Source organism: Maylandia zebra, linkage group LG15 (genome assembly GCF_041146795.1).
Source record: "Maylandia zebra isolate NMK-2024a linkage group LG15, Mzebra_GT3a, whole genome shotgun sequence".
Classification (NCBI taxonomy): domain Eukaryota; kingdom Metazoa; phylum Chordata; class Actinopteri; order Cichliformes; family Cichlidae; genus Maylandia; species Maylandia zebra.
In genome coordinates this window covers 42,899,559-42,919,558 of record NC_135181.1, presented here as the reverse complement: position 1 = coordinate 42,919,558, position 20,000 = coordinate 42,899,559, and the positions used below count along the sequence as shown (strand labels likewise).

The following is a 20,000-nucleotide window of genomic DNA, read 5'->3' as shown; positions in this document are numbered from 1 at the left end:
CGATGCGTGCAGGCCAAGACAAACGTTTGTTTCTCTGCAGCAGCTTTTGTCCCACTGAAACAGCTCGTCCTGTACAGACGTCACAGACGGTTTTATCTCCAAAACTTTCCTTAGTTTTTGCTGAAATTCAGGCTTTTCACTGTGACCGTTTTATCTGTATTCAGACGAACAGCATGAATAACTCATGTGCTGACACAGCGACACACTTTTCTCGTCCAGCGTGGGGCTGTCAGAATTTCACTGCTCGTTAATAACTGCTGTCTACACTGTGCGTGAAACAGGTGATATTTTATTAATCAGTTATACTTTCTGCTTTATCTATATGACATTTGTGCATTTTGCTGCACATTCACACCAGAGCTGCTTAATTATGACAGCACATGTAATCAGCGATGTCGATACTGTAATCTGTGGGAAAGAAGACGCCTCAGACTGGGGAGGATCTGTGGTCATGAAGCTCGTCTGCCGAGGGCCCCTGCTGGTCCCTGCAGGCCCCCAGCTTTAGATGTCTGTGGGTGCAGAAAGGAGCAACACGAGGCTTATGCAGCACTGGCCTGGCACCCTTTGAGGACCTGAATGGTTTCCACAGGCAGGGCGATGCAGAGCTGCAGCCAGCAACCAACAGACAACATCAGTTAGCCTGCCGTGCCCACAATCTCACCTCCAAATAGCTTTTAAAACTTTTGCTCCTTCGTGATAAAGCTTGTTGGCTCTCCTTCCATCAGCTGGGCTCAAGTTAAACTAAACTGTGACTTTTAGAGAAGAGCCGGCGTGCGACACTGTGAACGAGAAGGCTTGATCTATAACGGGAGAGCTGAAACTAATGCACAAAGGGAATGTTTTATCCCAATTATGCTGTCTTCGTAAGTATTAACAACTCAACACTCGATGAAACCTGGACACAACCAATCACAGTGGCTTTTTTCTTCAAAGCCGCTTAAGGAGAATTTCAGAGAAGAAAAAAGTAACGGAGTAAATTGATGTGAAACCTGAGTCGCATTTAGATGAGCGTTTGAGGAGAGACTGGTGGACCTGGCCCGAGAGTTTATCCAGCCTGTAAATCCCAAAGCTGAAGATGGGATTTGCAGGAGTAAAGCAGAGATGGGAGCAGCTTTCTGCAGGAAGACCATGCAACGCTCTCCTCTTTGTGTGCTTGCCAGCTTTAGCGCACCTTCGCAGAGGAAATGGCTTCTGTGATGCCCGGGGGAGGCGCGCAATGCTGTGACTGCATTTAGCCAGAAATCAGTGCAACTCTGTTGACAGTGTGACGTGAGCAGACACAGCACACTCATGCGGAACAAAGCTGTCAATGGCAAATGTCAGCTCATCACAGCTTGCACATTAACAACAAGTCAGTGCATCCAGAACAGCTTCTTCCACCCCAGCTGGGGGAGAGGGGGGGCTGAGGCTTTGTTTCTGTCCAAACGCTGCTTCTGACAAGCACTGAGAAGCCAAACAGGCCGGTGGAGAGAAGGAATGTGATAACACAGAAATGTGTTGATGTGAAATGTTGTTTGCCTCTCCCACAACAAAGTTTCTGTGATATCTTCAGTCAAGTCAGCGTTACACACTTTTAATGACTCACGTTTCTGCTAATGATGGAACATGGTCCAAGCCGGCCTTTTTAAACTGCTTGTTTAATCCCGTCACAAACACATTTTATTACATTTCCTCAAAAATCATCTGGAAAGAAGAACGTGGAGCTGCTTTACTGCCTCGTGGGTTAAAGCGCATCAACCATCTGCCAGGAATAAAGTGCGTGTGTCACTGTTGGAGGGTAATCACAAAGCATCTCTGGGAAAATGTAAACAAAGCAGAATCGTTCAATTATGTTCAACTGTCAACATGTGAAAGTTGCTACATTGTTCCAACTGCAATGTAAAGTTTTGTAGCTTCGACGTGAGAACACGGTGAGCCAAAGAAGACCTGACTGCTTTTATAGAGCAGCGTCTCCGTAACAGACACCAGGATGTGGAGCTCATTCACCAGGCACCAGGCAGGTTGTGGCTCTCGTCCAGCCATAATCAGCACTGATTTCATTTCCTTTCTCACAGGTTACAGTGACAATCAGTGCAGCTGACTAACGTCAGTGCCCTGCACTGTCTTGGATTATCAATGAGACTCATCAGCAGGTCTGTGGGGCTGGAGACTCTTCGAACCTCCGCTCGGCTCTGCCAGTGAACAAACACAGACACTGATGGGGAGACTCGCTGGTAGCCCTGAAGGAAAAGTCAGGGGATCACTAACTTCAGTAGAGTTCATGCCTCAGTAAAATACTGATCTGCTTCCCTGCTGTGAGGTAAATGCATTAAAAATTCACTGAGTTTTTTTAATTTCTATCAAAGTTTAGGAGTTCCTACCCAACAGTCCTCAGTGTATGAAGTTAGAACATTAGACAAATCTGTGTGTGACATGGAGCAAAATATGCAGCTTATATTTCACATTCACTGTTAATTAATTCACTTCTCAGCTGACAGAAACACGTTTTATTTTTACTGGTGTTAGAGGTAGAAGGTGTTTGACGCACTGACGACGAGCGAAAAATAGCAACCGATGAGAGCTACGAGAGGCGGCTGTGACGGCGGCAGGGGAACGGCGACGACTGCGTGAACGAGCGTCTGCTTGTATCCTGTCTGTCATGGTCCGCGGCCCGGCGTCCGGGGTGCTGCTGGGATGTCCACGCCCACGAGCGTGGCTGCTAACCCCACACCTGCATCCCATCCCAGGCGATCACCAGGTGGACTATTTAATCCTGCCCTACCTGCTGCTCCACGCCAGTCCGTAGTCGCCTCTCAGCGGTAACGTACGCCTGCGGAAAAGAACTCGTATGACAAACTCTCCATCGGACCTAACACTGTTTTTTTTTCCCTGTGTACCCAGATCACAACTCGGCGTGTTTTTTTTCGAGCCACCTGCCTGTCCACCTGTCCGCCTGAGATTTGGTTCACATTCAGCTTCGCCGTCTCGACCCCTTTTGGAGCTCCACCCCCCTCTGGTTCACTCGGCCCGGCTATCACCGTGAGACGCACACTCCACCTTCCCTCGTATGCTGCCTTTTTTTCCGCACCCCAGTAATCTGTCTCTCTTTTTGTTTTACAGCCTCTCACAGCCCCGCTCTCGGCGTTCCCTGTGCGGTCCCTCGGTTTCGTCTGGTTTCATCCGTTGTTTTTCTGGCTACCCTCACGGGACACCTTTAGTTTCAATAAAAATTACTTTCTTTATTCGTTCATACCCTAGTGTGTGTGTGTTCTGCTACTGGGTCCTGCCTGCGCTCGGAACTTCGGTTCATGACACTGTCAGTAACTGTTGGTAAATCTATGCACGCACCCACAACATTTACAACATTCGTTGTTGTGTCGGACACATTAGAATACAGCTTGAGTGGAATCACATACATTTGTGTTTCTGAAGCCTGTGGCTGTTTGATCTGTTCTCCTAACTATGAACCATTAACAGCTCCATCTCTGCTGCGCCGGGCAGAAAGGAGTATAACACAATGAATGAATACAAACTCTCAATGCAGCTTTATCATGTCCTCAGGGTTTAATGACAACCTTGTTTCAAGGGACTTCAGAAAGTAACCAAAGTACGATTCGCCGCGCTCTCTATCACGGTGGGGAGAAAAACGAGACTTAAATGAGTCGTTTTGACCTTGACCAGTTTTGGGTTGAGGTTAAAGAGAAGACAGGAAAGAGGACAGTAGAGAGACCACGGACAAAACCAAGAAAGTCCAGCAGAAACTTCTCCCTCCATCAGAGGAAGAGCAGCCTCACCACACCGTGGATCGGTGCCTTTACAGAGCGAAGCTCAACACTTCATCTTAAAGTAAACTTAAACTGTCAGGTCCACAAAACATTCAGATGCTAGGAAGGCTTGAATTAAACAGTCTTCTCTGTGCGTGAGATCGTTATGGGACTGCAAACACGTGTCAGTGTTATAAATGCACAGCATGTTCCTGACAATATGAAAGGCTTCTCAGCCTCCAGCCGTCTCTGACACTCAAACAAGCTAAAAACAGCAGAACGATCTTCTGTACGAGCTCCTCACCAACAACGCGGTTGCTTTAAAGCACATTCTTTTCAAACTTTATGAAACTGCAGTAAATATCTATCACACTGTCTCATGTCCATCAGAAAGAAAGACACGGACTGAATTTAAAAGGGACAAGTTGTGCTGATGCACTCACAGGAGTCCTGCGGGTCAACATATGAGGAGGAAAATCTCAACGCCATGTTTGATCCTTCAAGAACAGAAACGTGACAAACTGCTGCTTAAAACAGCCACAAAACTGATTCATTGGACAAAGACAGGAGAGACGCTAACAAGCTTCTCACAAATACTCTGCAAATGTAGTTTTACAGTGTTTGATAGTCTGTGTCCCTCAGCATGTTAGCTTTCACACTAAACTGGCTCATTAACCAAAAAGGAAAAAAAGCATCAACAAAGTGAACTTAACCGAACTGAAACTAAGAGCTAACTGTGCCAACCTTCATCAGCAGTAAGTCCATCCCAGCTCTTGAGGCAAAAATGTTTCTTTTAACAGTCTCAGAGTTCATGTTTCCCCGAAGTTGGAGTCTCACCCTGACCCTTAATCAGCAACCATCCCCCAGCATCAGACTGCCACTGCTCCTACACTTCACTGTAGATGTACTCTGGCATCATGTTTGCCTCTAGTATGACTGTGAAAACCTCGGAGTCATGTTTGACCAGGATGTGTCATTTAAACAGGCCGGTCTCGTCGGATCTGCACAAGCTAAAATCATGAATTCCTGCAGACTGATGCTCCAAAGCAGTCCGTGCATTGGTTATTACTGCGCTAATTACAGCTGTCCTTAAAGCTCCCTGAAAGGCCTTCAGTTAATCCACAACGCTGCAGTAGAAGGCTTCATTGCTCACCCACCCGCTTGATGAGCGTCTGTCTCGCGGTGCAGAGGGTGGAGTTAGTGGAGTTAGCGGTGAGTCACTTTTGGGAAACTTCATTTTTCTTCTTCATTGGTAGATAACGTGTCACACATCTGCAGCAGCTCTGTAAGCCTTCACATGGATGCACTTATTTTGCATTAGCCGTACTTTGGTCCTGCGTCGAACTTTCAGCTGAAACCATCGTTTTAAAAACCGTTTATTGAAGTGTTTGATTTAAGACTGCTGGCTGCAGTCAGACCTGAATGAGTCGACCTGGCAATTTATGTACAGCTAGTTGTTTTTAGCACAGATACGCGTTTGCTTCATTTTTTATGGTTTGGTTTAAAATTGCATTTTTAGTTTGAAATACATTCTAAAAATAGAACAAACTGGGAATGTGTCGACTCTGTTTGCACAGAAACGTACATTGTTTTGAGATTTAAATGTTAAGGTTAAGGACATTAGTGATCTAAACCTTCTTATGTGAACGGCAGCTTGCTTTAACATGAAAACGAAGCTGACAGACAATCACAGCTTGTTTTCCTGTTGGCCTCTGAGGTGGTTGAGATTCTGCTCTCTGTCTGATGGTCTGTACCTGCTTGGTGTAAATGCTCATACATTATCCATGTCCAGCTCACAAACACTCATGCTGCTACATGATTTTAGAGCCGTGTGATTTAACACCCCCATCCTCCGACTGCACAGAGGGAACTGGAGCAGAACTAAGCGTGGGGCTTTTAGATGTAGCTGGGCAGCAGTGGGTGATTGCCCAGTTCAACCACCTATTTTCAGACAGAACATCAACATAGACAGCAGGGAGCAGCAGCCTGAAGCTGCAGGTGTGCAGAAACAGCAGATAATGTTTCACAAAGTTTTTTGGTTTTTTGAACTGAAGCATCCACAGCATGCCGTGAACCTGCCTGCTCTGCAGCTTCTGTCGTGTCCTGTTTATGTCACTCTAAGCTCCTCCCACAGATGGCTGAAACTACCACTGTCATTCACAGTACTCACTCCAAGCGATTGCCCTGCGTGCCCTGAGATGGAACCGCTGCTAAGTCAGTACTCGCTGACCTTTGCACATAATTAATTCTGTAATTAACCAGCTGGAGTTCATAATATTGCTGCACAAGTCCTCGGCTTTTATTTTGTATTTTCAATGATTATTTGTGCTTGCTAGTTCATCATGTATAAAGTGATTACATTTTAAATTGAATAAAATATGTTGACTTTGATCCTGAAATAAGAGTAGCAGTGTTCATTACTATAATTCTCAAGAACCCCTCTCAGTCCTGAATGTGCCACACAGGATCAATGCGTTACTGGCGTTTAATCGATACCTTTGCTGGAAGCAAATGATCCCAACTGTAGTAACCCCTGAAAAGTCTGGCATGCACTCTCCTCTGCAATAACAAGGAGGCACAGGGAGAGACACCAGGACAGAGTACTGTTTGGGACATTTCCTGCACTCTCTGTTAGGAGTCACAGCAGCCCAGTGTTTTCCTCAGGTTGTTAGTGGGGTCAGAGTGAAACGCTGGAAAATCACATCCTGGGCCACACTGGGACCCCCAAACTCTCCACTGACACAAACACTAATGAAACAGTTTGAGGGCTGGAAGCGCCTCAGGGCATGTGAGGGCGATTCATTACACGTGTGCCTGACTGCAAATCCTCCCACAGCAGCTCCAATCATTTCACTGGCTGTCACACATTGGACAGAGAAGAAGTCTGACCGAGTCTGCCAGCCTAACTAACGTTGTTCAAGTAGAAAAATGCAGCTTCAGGTATCGTTAGCTAAAGAATGATGTAATATAAGAATTATAGCACTACTATATGGTTACCTAAACATTCAGGGAAAGCGTTCGATGGTTGTCTGGGTTTAAATACACAGTCAGATACAAACCGCTTTGAACCATCCGTTCATCTTGCTCTGCTTATACGGTCTCACAGAGCGTAGCTCTCAGGTGATGCTAGCAACCAGCTGGCTTGGTAAACTCTGTTAAGTTCGTTTACCAAGAAAACTCAGCTACAAGCTTGACAAGACACAAGTTCACAAGAGTTACGAGTCCAAATACTACAAAAGTTAAAAAACGTTAGTTAATAGCTTACTGTTATTCATTAACAGCAGCAGGGCTGATTTTTAGTTCACACAGACTGTTCAAGGCAAACAGTGTGTTAGTGTCATGTTTGCAGGACACACAGACCTGATGAGACCACTGTGATTTTAGATGAAAGATTCAGATCCTGCATGGCAGGACTAACAGTCAGATCAGAAATAAACACCAAAGCAAACACTTTGGTGCACCAACGTAACGGCTTCATGAGCATGCACTGAGAGCCGCCCTGTAACAATATCGATGCACTGAGAAGTACAACACTGTTTCTCCCAGAGAAAAACGAACCAGGACTTTGCTTTGATATGACAAACACGTGCGGGGTTGTGCACCAGGAGTAGCCAATTACGTTTCAGTGGGAGCAGTGCCACCCCTTTAGCCTCGCCCCTGCTAGTAAAAATCAAATCCTGTCCCCTACAGCAGCGGTCCCCAACCCCCGGGCCTCGGACCGGTACCGGTCCGTGAGTCGTTTGGTACCGGGCCGCGAGAGTTGAGGCTCAGGTGTGAAATGTCTGGTTTTCAGGGTTTTTATCGGTTTTCAGCGTTATTTTGTTATCGTTTTTATCGTTAACTTTTTTTCCTGGGTCTTTTCACGTGTGTTATGAATAAATCTTCTTTTTTTCGGTACCGGTACTAGTTTCATTTTGTTATATTTATCCGCGACACCTTAAAGGCCGGTCCGTGAAAATATTGCCGGGCATAAACCGGTCCGTGGCGCAAAAAAGGTTGGAGACCGCTGCTCTACAGAAACCAGTTAGACTGAAGACGCACCAGGGTGTAACAGGCTGTCTGATGTCAGCCTGCTGCGACTGTTGATTTAAGAAAGCGTTCCAATCATGATCAATGCGAGCTTGGCCGGCTTTGATGAGCTGTAGCCACGATTTCATGTTCCAAACTCAGCATAAAAGTATTAAAGATAAAACAAACAACAAGTCAAACCCAGAAACCTGTGACACGGCGGCCTGACTGAACACACATGGAGATAAAAAGGACACACAAATGAAGGCTCATGTGAACCTACACACACACGAAACTCAAACAAAAAACCAAACAGGATTAAATCCTCACTAGTGAATCATCCAAAGTAACTTTCTGTTTGCTGAATACTCACAAACACTGCTGAACTTTGTGTGTGTGTGTGTGTGTGTGTGTGTGTGTGTGTGTGTGTGTGTGTGTGTGTGTGTGTGTGTCTCAGTGACAGCTGGGTGTTGCTAGATAAACTCAGTCTAGGAGCGAAGCCAGAGGCCAACTTCTTCTTCCCTCTGTCAGCCCATGGAGGCAGGAAGTATGGAGGGCATAATGTTTCACGAATTTAAATTAAATTAAGAGGCTCCTGCTGGGCCAACAACTTATCAAAAAACATCAGAAAGTGATATGTGGCCTTTTATGCACCAAATTCTGGTTCATCTCCTGTAAAAATGAACAGTTTCTAGATCTAAATGAACTGAATGGTAACAAAGTGTCTGCATTAACCTGTTTAAATAACTAAACGCATCTTTTTCTCCACAGTTTCCAAACATGGAGGATTTCACCCACAGTGTGTAAATACAAAACCTTCGTGGATTATTGTGCACAGTGGAAATGAAAACGTCTCTTCATCAGCTTTACTCTAATAAGCCCACCCAACACATGACGTTACGATAAAATTGCGATTTTAGTCATTTGGTTTTAGTCGCGTTTGTTGTTAGGGGCTTTCTGGAAACACAGCTGTGCTCTCTAAGGCTGTTCTCCTCGGATCAAGTTTTGTATAATTATAGGCGGGGCTGCTTGGAGTAGCAGGTCGTTGTTGGCTAGGTTGCTAGCTGGCTGCTGCTACAATTCCCTCGCATACTTTGATGTAGGGCTGGGCCATATCATACCGTTCACGGTAATACCGGTGTCATTTTGGGCAACGATAGGAAAATGAAATATCGCGATAGAATATGGGTAAAACGTGCATGCGCAGTGCCTTTGTTTACATGCGCACATGGCGGCGACGCAGAACGAGAAGAGTGAAAGCGGATCGTTGAATGAAACCATGAAGCAGAACTGGTTTGTAAAAATGCTGCAGCTTCACTGGTGTGGAACTGGTTTGGCTTTCGTCCGTCAGATACACAACAAAGCACTATTTTTGGTAGAGCATGCTAGCGGACCGTCGTTATTACCGTGTTGTTTGGAAAATACGGCGCACTTAAAATCAATCCTTTGATTTTGTGAAAGTCGACAGAGCCCCTTATAATCCCGTGTGCCTTATGTATGAACTCTGGTTGTGTTTACTGACCTCGAAACGATTTTATGTGCACGGCGCTCGAAAATCTGTCAAATGTTTCAGTACGACTTTGCTGAGCTAGGAAGCCGCACCGCTTGATGGATTGTCGGAGCATTACGGCTATCGTAGGCGGAGCCTCGCGGAGTGATACGTGCTGTGCTTCAACATGATGTTACCGTATTGTGTGTGTATAACCTCTTTTTAAGTGTTGTGGATATTATACATGGTGATGCTGAGGATATGTCGGCCAGTTTCCACTGGAAACGCCTTTTGGTTAAACTGTCAGCGAGGAGTTTGCACTGTTACATTTTTATATAACGTTAATGCAAAAAACAGCTGCTTGTTTAAGTGAAAATACTTTTTTTTTGCTTTGCACTAATAAAGTTGTGGAGTTGTAAAGTATTTTGTCTCATGTCAATTATATGGTCAGTTATATCGTTATCACATATTTTCAGATGTATATGGTGATAAATATTGTTGGTCATATCGCCCTGCTCTGATGTATAAATCTGGAACGAACATTCACTACCTTCTGGAAGCTTAAGAAAATAAATTAGCATCTCAGTTAATTCTTGTGATAATTGTTGATGAAGTAATTCATTTTATGTTATGTCTAATCCTTTCTTTTAGTTTAATTTACACAAGCTAGTTTTCCTTTCTGCTTTGGTAAGCTCTTTGATCATGTCTTTTATTGTCTTTTTCCAGTTTTTGCATTTTTGCTTAATCCTGCTGTATCCATTTAATCTCACATCAAGTATCTCTAATATCTGATTTTCTTCATTTTGTATGTTTTCAGAAAAAAAAATTCCCTCTGTGGTTCTCAGGTCGTCTAACTAGAACACGGCTTCCTTTTCCAAACCACTTTCCTTGACCTCGACAAAAAACATCATCCAAGACTCATAAGAACTTTGAAAAAGAGAAAAGCGGAGTGCTGAGAATCCGAATGACATCACACTGCTTACACTACCCTCCATAACAATGTGACGCTGGATGTCTCCCAATATGAAACTGCAATGTGCAGAAGAGGGACTGCAAAATGCAATGTAATGTTCTTACTCTGTTATTTCATGCAGGTCGTTTAAATGAGAACATCCTGTGAAAAATAACACTTCATTGCACAGACTGGAGTTTGAAAGAAGAACATATAGGACCAGATTTACTAATGATTTGCAGCAGCGCATTTTCTTTTTCCATTTTCATGAATTGTTGGATGTAAGGCTGCCACAATTAGTTGACTAGTCACGATTACGTCGACTATCAAAATCGCCGATGACTAATTTAATAGTCAGCATGTCGTTTGAAGCTTTGTAAGATCCTGAAAGACGCAGGAATAAGTAGCATTAGTATAACGGACCGAAACAGTAAATGGCAGCAATGAATCTACAAGGATGCCAGCTGCCATTAAACACCCAAGAAGAAGAAGAAGTATCGTATCCAAATTCATAGGCTGCATCCTGCTGAGGCTGCATTTGTAGGCAGATTACGTCACAGCAATGCAACGACATTCGTAGACTCCTCAAAATGCGTCCTCCTCTTCCCCAGATTTGAAGGATGGGTCCGGTGTGACCTTTGTGGCCCAACCTATCCCAGAATTGAGAGCACAGCCCAGCCAATTACAGGTTCCAACAATGGCGGCAGCTACTTAGTTTTAATATTACTCTTATTATTCTTCACAAAATAAACGTTTAACATATTTTCAGGTGAGAATGTAGCTGTGTAAACCTCAAATATCTGCTCAGTTTATCAAGACACCACATATTTGCATAAGTGCTCTGACGTTTTCGGAGACGTCAGAGCACTTTTGCAAATATGTGATGGTCCTTTGACAAAAGATGCTCCAGTGTGCTCTGAGTTATAGGAGGTAAAAAAAGGAAGCACTGTCACTCGTTTCCAAAGCATTTGGACAATTCAAACAGCTCTTATTATGGCTGCCATGGAGCTACTTCTGGCTCACTTCTCCCAGCTAGAAGCCTTCATAAGCAAAATAGCTTATTTGAATGTACGCAGTGCTTTCCTTTTTCCTCTAGGGGCGGGACTGAGTGACACAACCCCGCCCCCCCCAGACAGAAGCTGCTAGGAGAAGCGTGCAAAATCAATCAGCTCCAGCTCTGAAAGGCCAATATGTTGCTAATAAACACACAGAGTGAGTGAATGCTGAGCCGCTAGTCAGACAAAAGCAGTCATCACTCTGTGGTCCCATACCTGCATTACACACTCTGTCAGGGTATTACCATGTGAAGAGAGCACCGGGCTGATGGATGAATCACCAGGCAATAAGAGCTGCAGCCTCTGAGAGGCCGCGGCTCAACCACTATCATCACCTGCTGTTCACAGGACCTTCCATTTACTGACCCACCATGTCTTCCTGCTAAACAGCTGGCTGACTCGATGCACTCGGATATGTGTTGAAGGGAAAAATCTCTCCTTAAACACACTTCACACATGGCTGCAGTCCAGCAAACAGGCAGCTTTACAAAGAAGCCGGCCTGTTTTCTGTCGCTGCTCTTCATACATTTTTAATCAGTTTGGATGCTGTAAAGCAACTGCAGTATGCTTAATGTAATGAAAGGGTTTTGTTCTGGCATCCTTAAATGAAAGGATTTATATTTCTAGCTTTCAGTCACGTTTCCTCTGTTCTCTCATTTAAACAGTGGGCGATGTATGCTGGCTTTGTGTATTCTTTTCATGTTAAAATTCAGAAACTGTGTCTAAATGCCTCTCACATCATAGGCCCCTGAGATAGCTATGCCATACTGAAGCTAATTCCTGTATCTGTCTGTACTGTATGTTTGGTTAACAATCCCATCTCTTACACCAGCGTGCTGTCTTTTCTTGATTCTGTTACTGCTGGTGTTCTGGATCTGAACACCTTTCCTTGGGGGTCAAGCCAATTTTTTTAAATCCAGTGTTTTGTTGGTGGTGGGGGGGTTAAAGGCTTGGTCTTAAACTGCATCATCGAGGCTTTGTTAGCATACAAACAGAACTGGCCTTTGGGATGGAGACACCTAGGGGCACCAAAACCCCACATTTTTAGGAATTAGGTTCATTTTTGTACTACTCTGCATGCTACTACTCTGGCTGTAGCTCAGGTGGCAGAGCAGGTCAGCCACTAATCAGAAGGTCGGTGGTTCGATCTCAGGCTGCCTCCTGGCTGCCAAATATCCTTGAGCAAGATACTAACCCCGTGTTTGCCTACTGGTGGTGGTCAGAGGGCCCGGTGGCGCCAGTGTCCGGCAGCCTCGCCTCTGTCAGTGCGCCCCAGGACAGCTGTGGCTACAATGTAGCTGCCATCACCAGTGTGTGAATGAATGGGTGAATGACTGAATGTAGTGTGAAGCGCTTTGGGGTCCTTAGGGACTAGAAAAGCGCTATACAAATGCAGGCCATTTACCATTTAACGTTTGTATTCGGGGGTAATGGGGGAAGTGTGTGCTGAAATCTTGCCCTGAATATCTGCTGGCTCCAACAGAAGACCTGATAAATTGGCCATTGCTCCCAGAGGCTAAGTTAGCCAATGGGTTACAAAATTGTAAAGCCAGGTGCTTTTTCCAGCATGTGATTACTGAAGCTGCCATGTGCAGTTTGTTCTTGCACTGTGCTTCCTTGGGTACTTGGAGTCGAAGAAAATAATATACATAATACCGTATTTTTCAGACCATAAGGCGCATTAAGCGAAACAAAACAGTCAGATAAGTCAAACTTTACTCAACTAAATCTTGCTTCCTCCTCCTCTGTACCATTGATTCATTAATGCTGAATCCTCTGGCAGCTGCTCTATTCCCATGTTGTTGCAGTATATTAATGACTAACCTCGTATTGTGGATGGATTATCTCAGTTGTTCTCCTGACTGAAGTTTGGTCCATTTACAGCATCCTGCCATGCGATTGCATTTGTCTCTAACTATCAGGAACCCTCAGGTTAACTTTTATCGAGTGGAAAAAAGTTAGCTTCATCCTCCAGCTTCACTGTGTTTATGCTAACATAGCTGTGTGGCTAGTGATCACGTAGCACATCATTATATAGCAGCTAGCCCAACTTCAGTAACCCTACAAACGCCACTGCTGTTTAGTTTTCTGTCTTCATTTATGTTGGAAGTGATAGCAGAGCTGTACGTTTGAATTTATTCAGAAATCTCTCAGTCAGAACATGCTATATCATGTTTAGGTGGAAGCTAGCGAGCTAACTTCCTGCTAACTTCTAACTCTGTTGAATGTAATAAATCCTGTTTTCATGGATGCCTGGATGTTAAACTTAATTGTTACACCTGGTAAAGCAGCAACGCTGATGATTTTATTAAAGATGAAAGAATTTAGGTTCTAACTCTCAGTGATGCTGCAGTGTTCGTTTGAGTTTGGGACCTGAAAAGGACGGAGTTTAGGACCCAGATTACTCCACGAGGCTCCCGAGTACGGTAGCTGTAATGCTCCTACAATCCATCAAGCGGTGCGGCTTCGTAGCTCAGCAAAGTCAGACTAAAACATTTTTGACAGTTTTGAGCACCGTGTACCACATAAAATCGGTTCGAGGTCAGTAAGCACAAACAGAATTCATACATAAGACGCACTGATGATTTTTGAGAAAATTAAAGGATTTTAAGTGCGCCTTATAGTGCGGAAAATACGATATGTTCTTAATATATAAGGCTGGGAGGTGAGGAGGGCTCAGTCCAAACAGCACACTGTTCAATTAGAACCAATTTGAGTTGATTGGAATTTTTATACAGTTGTTGTAATTTGTGTTTGAACATTTTTTTGATTTATGTTTTGTTTCCTTTACAATATAATTTAGTATATAATATTGTAAATGAAACAAAACATCATTGTCTCTTTCAAAACATTGTTCTCTTTTTTTTCGGGCTACTTAAATTTATTTTGGGCTACCAAAAACTGAAGAGTGCCTGCCCGAAGGGCTACCAGGGGTTTGAAATTTTGCGAGCCCTGTTAGTGAATTCTGCAGTGGTGCATTAGCATAAATTAACACTAACACTCAATCGCTGACTTGTTCACTGATATAAATCAGCTTTATGACTGTGATATAAATCTGCTTTACGGTGGCTTTTCCATCATTCACACACAGGCACACACTGAGTGAAGTGAGGAGAGCTTGCTGCAGAGTGAAGTGGTTTAAGGAAAGCCTCATCTTAACCAGAGCTCCCATCTGTTATTCCTACAGTGTTGGACAGACAATCGATATCTGTAGCGCAAATCTGCGACAACTGCTGATTGTCTTGGTGGACTCTCACAGCTAAATGAGATTTACTTCATTATGCTGCTTTATTTAATTGTAACAGCGCCAGGATGGAACCACAAAATAGCCTCGGGAGAAATCAGGCTGGTCACTGGACCTGCGGTCAGAGAGTGTGTTTTCCAATTCGTTTGTAATAGAGCGATTCCAGGAACTGTCCATTTATAACAGCACAACAGGAAAACCAATTACTCTGAAGCTGAATCATATTAATCATCTGCTGTCATTGTGCTTTACAGGTGTTTTCACTGCCTTCAACAGTGAGTCAGGACCATTTGCTCGTCTTCAGGTCCTTCGTTCTTTTTATTGTGATTCAGTTTAAACAGAGGTGGCTCAGCTCTGCTGTGTGTCGACTGAGACAAAACCAAACCAGCGATCACATGAACTCTCCATGTGAAGGCTGTGATCAGTGCCTGCATTGATCAGACACACACGCACACACAAATTAGAAATGCAAACAGACAGATTAGCCGAGTGGCTTAAAGCAGAACACGCAGCCCTGTTCAGGCTGATCCACCCACTCAGCCTCGTTTCTTTTTTTTTTTTTTTTTTTTTTTTTTTTTTTAAATGACATCAGAAACAGCAGTATGCGACATTACGTGATGGCAGAGCTTCAGTTCATCCTTTGTCATTTTTTTTTTTTTTTTTTTTTTTTTTTTTTAATAAATAGGACAGGGGGAATGAATGAGAGAGAGAGGGGGAGAGAAAGAAAGAAAACCAAAGGGGAGAAGAGACGGTGAGAAGGGGGGGGAAGAGAGACAAAAAAAAAAAAAACTCCTGGGTCACCTGTATGGAGAAAAAAACAAAAACAAACAAACAAACAAAAACAAACAGAGGAGACAGCAAACAACAAAGAGCAACATAATAATAGAGAAAACAAAGCACCATCACAATAAACTAGCTAGTCATAGATATCAGTATTTACTAAGTAATAAACGATATTGTGCAGCACGCAAGATAGACAGCGCACAGTGTGCTTTGAGGCAGCAGCCAAGAAAGCTTTAGTCCGCGTCTGTGAATACCCATGTGTGCATACCTGTGTGGATCAGCATGCTTGCATTCCAAAGGTTTCTCCATGTAATGATCTGCTAGGGAGTGTGGGGGGGCCACAGAAGGGGACAGGGGGGGGGGGGGGGTAGCCTCCTCTGCACCCTGGTGACATACCCCCACTCCAAGGCCCTGCATGTGTGGGTGGTTGTGGAGGAGCGGGAAGAGGGAGGCAGCTGGAGATGGGGAGGGAAGGAAGGGAGGGGCAGGTAACCCCTCCCTGGGGCCAGCTCCCCCGCTGACCCCAGTAGGCACTCCCACCCTCCGCGACCCGCCAGGGAAGGGGGGCCCAGGCCCATAAGACCGGGGCCCAGTGCAGTAGCGCCCCCCCGGCTCCACAGAGCCCTGGACAGTCCACCCAACCCCACCACAGAGAAAACTGCACCCACCCCACCAACCACACATCTTCCAGACTACATAAGACGGTAAACGCCCAGGCTGAGATCTTCCTCCACCTCTCCTGTATCTCCCCCTCCTGCAGAGAGTTCCTGAGAGAAGAAAGCTCCTGCAAGATGTGACCATCCCCCCCACCAGTTGAAGAGCCCCCCAGGCGGCTCGATGCACCGGCGGCACCCTGCTCCAGGGCCGGGCCCCCATGCACCCACCCGCCCACAACCCCGGCAACACACCAACCAGGACCCGAGCCCCGGAGGCCCGGCCCGGGCCCCAGCCCAGAGACGGAGCGCCCCCAGAACCTCACGCCCATCCCGGACCCACCCAGGGGCAGCCAGGTTGCCAGGTCAGTAACCCGCGTCCGTCAGCACAGACCCTCCCCTAGCCCCGCTGCACGCAGCCGCGAGGAAACAGTCACCTGAGAGCCAACAGAGCCCTCAACCGGACGTGACCGCTACCCCGGGTTGAGCCCCCCAAGGAAGATGCCTCCGGGGAACCCCCCGACGCCCTAAGCCTGTCCCTACCCCCTCACCAATCACAACAGTGAAGGCGGGACCAAACTAAGACCCCCCACCCCCACTAGGTGATGGAGCTGATAAAAGGGGCCCAGAGCAATTGATCTAATGTGGTGGCAGAGGCTGTGTCAAGACTAATGTAATCTAATAGATAATTTCTATATTGGTTAGAATTAAGATTATTTTTATTTTTCCAGTTCATGAGGACTGTTTTCTTGGCTATGCATAGGGCAGTGAAGATCATATGGGCTATATTCTTTTCTGAAGTGACATTATCTAAGCTGCCCAACAAACACACTAAGGGGGAAGTTGGAATGTTACATTTCAGACATTTTGATAAGTCTTCACATATCTCGCGCCAAAACTTTTGCACTGGTGGACAGAACCAAAGAGCGTGGATGTAATTGTCTGGTGTATTGCCTTGACAGTGTGAGCAGTTGTTGGAAGATGTAAAGCCCATCTTGAACATCCGATGACCTGTATAGTGCACTCTATGAAGTATTTTGTATTGTATTAATTGCAGACTGGGATTTTTAATTAATTTAAGCCTCGTTTCTAATAAACCGGAGCACGGACGAGTGGCTGCAGCGTCGGGACAAACACTGGAGAGTCACTGGAGATAGTGGGGACATGCACACTCATCCTCAAGCATATTTACCTTAGTGGACTATAATGACTGCCACCCTTTTGCTATAAAATGACACAGTTTTCATACATAGACATATACACAGACATCCATATAGAAACTGCCTAAAAATGGTTACATTTACTCATATCGGTAATCTTTTTGTTTTAATGAGACAACAGGTGATTTAGACTCATGTTTATTAGGGCTAAATGCCACAGCTTAATATTTCATGGTTCAAATATTTTAAAACTCGTTGTTTATCAGATTCTTCATGATCCGTTTCTTTTGAACATACTAGTTCAGATCATACTTCCTGGCTTTATTCAGGTCCACTGCTTTTCCTTCTCACCACACACAGGTAACGGCAGATGGCTGCCACTCCCTGAGCCTGGTCCAGGATTCATATTTAAAAGTGAGTTCGTCGTCACGTGGTTACTCACAGGTAACATCTGGACTCTCTCTCCAGTATTGTTGGTTATTTACATGGAAATATAAAATGTCCCCTGATGAGTGCTTTTAATCTGGATCACAATGTTAGCGTCACGCAGTTAAATGATAGTGAAAATGTGCTCTCCACCAACAGTACCCACAGCAAAAGCAAATCAGCACCTGACCACATGCCTGCGTTTGCCAATTACAGCTGTTCCCTGCACTGCACAGCATGAAGTTCCCTACATGTAGTGTTCAAAGAAAGATAGACAAAATTAAAATATCTGGCACAGCAGAAAGGGACGAGATTATCCCTTGAAGTAGGCCATCACTCGTTGTTTGGAAAAACTTCTAATTTACCACAAATGATGTTAAACAAGAAGAAATCCCACGTGGCTGAGAACACAACCAGATTACAGGATAATTAATGCACTAAGGCCAAGAAAAACAATGCAGTTGTTATTATCATGAATCATCCAACATTAACTCCGTCATCCGTCAGACTTGGCCTTAAACAAATAAAGCTATTGCTTACATAGCTTAAGAAGCTCTTGGCTTGCTTTCACAGTATGTTTGGGTCCTTATTAAACTGAACTGTGAGTCAACCCCAAAATACAGCAGGTGACCCCGCTCCATTAGTAAATTCACATATCGTCACATTGCCTCCACCATGTTTGCCACATGATGTCCATCATCCGGACCACGAGTCCTGCCTTTCCTTTCACGTTCTTACAATACAATTTTATTTATATAGCACATTTAAAAAACCACAGGTATGCCAAAGTGCTTCACAGAACGAGTTAGAGCAATAATAAATACAAATACAAATAAAATATACTAACAGGCGAGTGACATAACTAACCAATAATACACCAGGTATAGTAGGCACAACCCGAAAGGCTGAAGGTTAAAACATTATAAATATTAATAAAGCGAAAAAGATAACTTACAGTACACCAAAAATGCGGGCTCGAGGAGGCGGGGAAAGCAAGGCTAAACAAATGCTTTTAATCGAGATTTAAAAGATTGAATTGAATCAGACGCCCGAATAGCTAGAGGGAGGTTATTCCAGAGGTAGGGTGCGACAGCGGCGAACGCGCGGTCACATCTGGTCTTGAGCCGAGATCTAGGTCGCACCAGGAGCATTTGGCCTGCTGATCTAAGCGCTCTCCCAGGGGTATAAATGAATAATTCTATCAGCTTCTTCGCTTTTCCATCCATTCTCTTCCACTTATCCTTGTGAGGGTCGCTGGTGCCTATCCCAGCAACCACAGGGCGAGGGGCGGGCACACCCTGCCAGGTTGCCAACTAATCCCACAAATCGCACGTCTTTGGCCTGTGGGAGGAGCCTGTGTCCGGAGAGAACCAGCGTAAACTAGAGATGGACCGATCCGATATTACGTATCGGTCCGATACTGACCTAAATTACTGGATCGGATATCGGAGAAAAATAAAAAATGTAATCCGATCCATCAAATATCACGAAAGCACCTCACAAAACTTGCAACACGCCGTAACTCGCCTCAGAACGTTAGCACGTCGGAGCAGTATGCATCACGTGATAGAGCGGCTGTGGCATGCGGGACCTGTCGGTGGTCTGGATAGCATGTGGAGCTTCGCTAGCAACCCGGCATTTCATCTCCGACAAAGTTATCCCGAGAGAAGTAAAGCAAGTGTGTAAGTCCATCTCTGAATGTAAAGCATTCCTGCGTTAAGCTTAACAAGCGACTGCCTCTCTCTCTCTCTTGCTGCTACTTCAATCGTGAAACTGCTTAATGATCAGCTGATCGGCTTTTCTGTGCGAGTCCGTCTCTGTTGTTTGTTTTTGGTCCACTTTGCACCAGAAAGAGGAAACCAGCGGCTGAACAACAGCAGCACATTTAAGCTTGATCAGCTGTTGTTAGAATTTATTTAATATTAGTTTCTACTCGAGGATCTTTTTCTACGTAGCTGACGCTGGTAACTGTGCAGGGGCGGATCTAGCAAAGTTTAGCCAGGGGGGCCGATAGGGCATGAACAGGGAAAAGGGGGCACAAAGACATACTTTTCTTTCTTATTCTCATTTAAAATGTCGAGCTTTTAATAAATAATTATCTGACACCCAAAGTTTTAATTTGATGTAAAATGAATAGAAGTCCATTACTGTATATAGTGACTATTAAGTCTAATATACCCTAGTAAGCTATAGTACTTTTTCCTTTGGGAAGGTACCATCTGTGCAGTCTGCAATTTTGTTGAAGAAAGATGTTGAATCTATTTAATATTTCTTGAAAAATAATTGATTTCTGTGCATTTTTTTTCACACTGCATCAAATTAAGGTTGATTACGTCGATTAAGCATCATGAGGTGGAGCGTGAGGGGTGGTTCCCTATTTTTTATTTATTTATTTTTGTTGTTGCTGGGAGTTGGAACCCTATTAGTTAGGTTGCTTAATATTTATGCTAAGTACTCTTTAAAATACCAGAATAGGGAGGATGGTGT

General features: G+C 44.6%; 1 protein-coding gene and 1 long non-coding RNA gene across 2 annotated transcripts in view; one reads left to right on the top strand and one right to left on the bottom strand.

Moving 5' to 3' along the window:
• Positions 1-20,000, bottom strand: part of LOC101469119 (cadherin-2) — a 102,966-nt gene that overhangs the window by 50,727 nt on the left and 32,239 nt on the right. The gene's annotated exons all lie outside the window — the stretch shown is intronic.
• LOC143412549 (uncharacterized) lies at positions 2,652-3,143 on the top strand. The gene is made up of 3 exons (XR_013093062.1): positions 2,652-2,798; positions 2,881-3,018; positions 3,100-3,143. It is a non-coding gene; the product is annotated as an uncharacterized LOC143412549 (long non-coding RNA).